We start from the raw sequence: 4,192 nt of genomic DNA on the forward strand, positions 1-4,192 counted from the left end.
TAATGTTAGGAATCAGGCAATCTTTGTGAAAGAGTCGTTCTTTGAGAACCACTGATCTAGGAGGTTCTCAGAACAGGAACCCCGGACAGAAAGAATGTTTCTGGTTCTTTGTTGGTTGTAGTAGGCCACACTGATAGCTGCTCCTTGTTTTATTTTTGATTTTTCCAAAGAGATTAACTCAAGATAAACTCAATTCTATAGATTATATCCTGCCTCATTAATATTCTACCAAAACCAAATTCACTGTCATCGACTCAATACTGGCTCATAGCGGCCCTCCTGTCAGTTTCTGAGATCGTAACTGTTTACAGTAGTAGAAAGCCCCTTCTTTCTCCCAAGCAGCAGCTGGGGGTGTTGAATTGGAGACCATGCAGCTCACAGGCCAACTTGCAACCACTCCACCACCTGGGCTCCTCATTAACATCACAATGATGAGAATTTTTTCTTCAGTACTTTCAGCATGAGAACTGAGCAGGTCTAATCTGCCATAATTTTGTAACTCTAGATCAGCGTCCTCAACCTGTGGTCTTTGTGTACAATTATTATTTATGTTATTGAAGCATTTATTCACTATGAATAAGTTGTTGGTCTTGCAAAATTGTGCTAATTGACCTCTAGTGTCATTTCTATCAAGCAAGACCATATTCTCTAACTTTCTCATTTCAATTTCCAGTAATCTTCTGTCTTAGTCCAGGCAGACTAGAGAAACAAATCTAGGAAGAATCAGATGTGTATAAGAAAGAGCTTTATATGAAAGAGCAGTTGTATATTGAGAAAACATCCTAGCCTAGTCCAGATCAAGCCATAAGACTGAGATTAGCCTATATGTCCAATACCAATCTATAAATTCCTCTGCAGACTCACACAAGACATGCAATGATGCCAAATTCAGGAAGATCACACGTCAGTAAATGGAAAGTCTTGTGGATCCAGTGGCAGTGGAAGCATCTCTGCACTGGCAGACGTCTCCATGTGACTCCTTCAGCTCCAGGCCTCTGGCTCCATCAGCATAGATCCTGTGGCTTGTCAACAGGAATGTGTTGCAGAAAGAGAGAGAGAAAGTGTCTTTTGCCTCTAGGGAGGAAGACAGGAGTTCCCAGAATCCTCAGGGGAAGGCCATTCCCACACAGAAGCCTCATTGGCTGTGACCTCGTTAACAGGCTAGACTCCACCCCATTCACGCAAGTTGAAGGAGATTATGTAACTGCCACATCTTCAATGTATCTTCTTTTGCATATTTGATCATTTTCAGATTATAGAAGTTGGTAAAAAAAAGACTTCAATTTCTTCATCTTTGGCATGAAGTTGGTGTGTCAATTTGAATATTATATGTCTTCTTATAGATGTATTGGTATTACTCTTTGACTGATAGTGTTGTACTTCCGGATAGGTCTTGACATGTTCTTTTCTATGATTACTATGATGCCATTCCTCTTCCATTTCTTGCTCCTGGCCTGTTGAACAACGATGGCTGTCAATTCAAAATGGTCAATACCATTCTATTTTAGTTCATATGCCTTCCATTTTCTTTTTTGAACAGATGTTTGCAACTTTTTTTTCTCCTCATTTTGATTGTGCTTCAGCAAATATAGCTCTTCCTTAATTGCATTTTCAGTGCTGTGCAACCTGTGGCACTCTATCAGACAGTATTCTGCTTCTGATTGGAAGGTTGTCCCTGGACAGTATTTTAGAGGTAGATTACCTGTCCTTCTTCCTAGCCCGTTTTACTTTGGATGCTTCACAAAGGCATGGGCGACCTTGTTGGTATTTGAAATAACCAATGACATAACTTGTAGTATCAGAAAAATAGAGCATCAGTGGTGGAAATCTTTGTCTCCTTTCAATATATGTGGACTTGGCATTTCTTGGAGATCTCTATGTGTCTTAGCATCTATCTTCCTCTTATTCTTTGAGTGTCTCAGTGTAAGGACAGGCTTTACTCTCAGGCCCTCTTTCTGGGTTGTAGAAGGTACCTCTTTTATTACCTGCTAAGTATTTTGGGGAGGAAAGAAACATAGCAAACAAAAGCAAAACAGATCTTAAAGGAGCTGTTGTTAAATAAGCAAGTGCATTTACGACAGGCATTAATGGTACGCAGATAGGACCTCCTATTTATATTTCAAATTCATATACCATCTGAACTAGACGCATTCATCACTTGAGATGGTTATTTCTAGATGCATAACTGAAAATGTCCCGTGTTACTCCACGAAATTTGAAGAGGAGAGCTAAATAGACTGCAATTGTTAAGGAGGCAGCTTGATGGTAGTAGCTGCCAGCTAACATATTGGTAGCTAAGGTTCACATTAGTAGTATGGTTCACAGTACACAGTCCTTGATTTTCAGCTTGCGTGATTGAACACCCAGCAAGATTGGCCCTCTAAATGTATTGATATCAGCTATTTCTTTAGAAGTAGCTATTTCTTTGGCTATTCTTTAGCTATTTCTTTGAATCAGGGACAACATTCAAGTGTTCTTGTAGAACTTAGACAGGAAATAGTTTCCAAAGTGGCCATGCAAAATATTATTCTGCACATTACCAAGACTCGTAGAGTGGGAAAAAGAGAGATTTTCTTGGTTTAATCACTTTAGTCAATTTGGGAAACTTCAGGATAAAGGCCATCAGGATGTTGATACTTTTTGATGTGTTGATCTTAGAAGAACTAAAAACATAATGTTCCATAGAAATGAAGGCATTGAAGCTTTATTTTCCATATTTTGGACACATTATTAGGAAAGCTCAATCCTTAGAAAAGAATAGCATGTTTAGCAAAGGAGAAGAGGATCAAAAAGGAAGAAAACTCACAATAAAATGGATTGATAGAATCGCCATATTGGGTGCAAGTATTTCAAAGATTGTGAAGATAGTTCCGGACTCAGGTCTCCTTCTGTTACCCGTTAGGGCACATGGGTCAGAGCTGACGGAACTGCAACTAAGAACAAATACCAAACGTGTTGTCTTGCTACTCAGACCGAGCTATTGCATGCAGCATTTCAAACATTGCAATATGGGCCCTCATAACAACTTGAGATCCCAATGTTCACGCATAGTTTGGGAGAAACTACAATGAATCATGGCAGCCTGATCTTAATTATGGTAAGCTCTTTATTCCTGGACATCCACCAGAGCTCTATCAGTCTTTCCTCATTTGGTACCCCGGACATGGCTCCTCGGGCCTACAATGGAAAGCAGTCCTGGCTTGTCAACGGAACGGACTGAAATCAGAGTGAATATTCTTTATCAAAGGAGCCCACAAACAAACGTTTAGAAACTCTACTCTCAGGAAGTCCTTACATACTACATCCGAAACAGGTTAAATGCCTCAAGCTTTAGCTTCAGTCCTGTATTTCTTATTTTTCCCTCAGTGGAAACTCAAAGCAGCTGATACGTATTATATAATCATTCTCAAATATCTGTTTACTGTTAACAAGCCATCACTGACCCAAGCCATAGTATTTTCAGTCTCCTCAGACACATATGAATGCAGGACAATGAATAAGAAGAAAGAAGGAAATATAATGTATTTGAATTAAGGTTATGGCAAAGGATATTAACTATACCTTGGACTACCAAAAGAACCAGCAAATCCATATTGGCAAGACTTTATCTCACGTTCTTTGGACAGGTGATCTGGAAGGACCAGCCGCTGGCAAAAACATCATGCATGGTAGAGGGTCAATAAAAAAGAAGAAACCCCTCAATGAGATAGATGGGACCAGTTGTGTAACAATAGACTCACACATAACAGTGATTGTGAGGGTGTATAACTGGCAGGGTTTAGTTCTCTTGTACTTACGAATTTCTTAGAGTTCGGACCAACACCAAGGTACCTAACATCAACAGTGAATCACTCCTTAGCTCTAGCCCAAGGTTACTCTTTCTCTCTCCTCTTTGTTATCTTCTGATTGTTCCTGTTGTTATGTGCCACTGAGCCAGTTCTGAATCATAGTGACACAGTGTCCAGAAGAACGAAAAAATGATGCCATATTCACAATTATTCATATGTTTGAGCTCATTGTTGCAGGCAGTTCTCATTAAGCTTAAACAAGTATTTGGTGTATTTTTTTAAAATCAATTTATTGGGGCTCATAAAATTCATCACAATACATAAATCAATTGTGTAGAGCACATCTATACATTTGTTGCCCTCATCATTCCCAAAATTCGCTTGCCTCTTGGGTTCCCGGAATC

Source organism: Echinops telfairi, unplaced genomic scaffold (assembly GCF_000313985.2).
Source record: "Echinops telfairi isolate 266 unplaced genomic scaffold, ASM31398v2 ScPeMD7_7468;HRSCAF=8506_0, whole genome shotgun sequence".
NCBI lineage: Eukaryota > Metazoa > Chordata > Mammalia > Afrosoricida > Tenrecidae > Echinops > Echinops telfairi.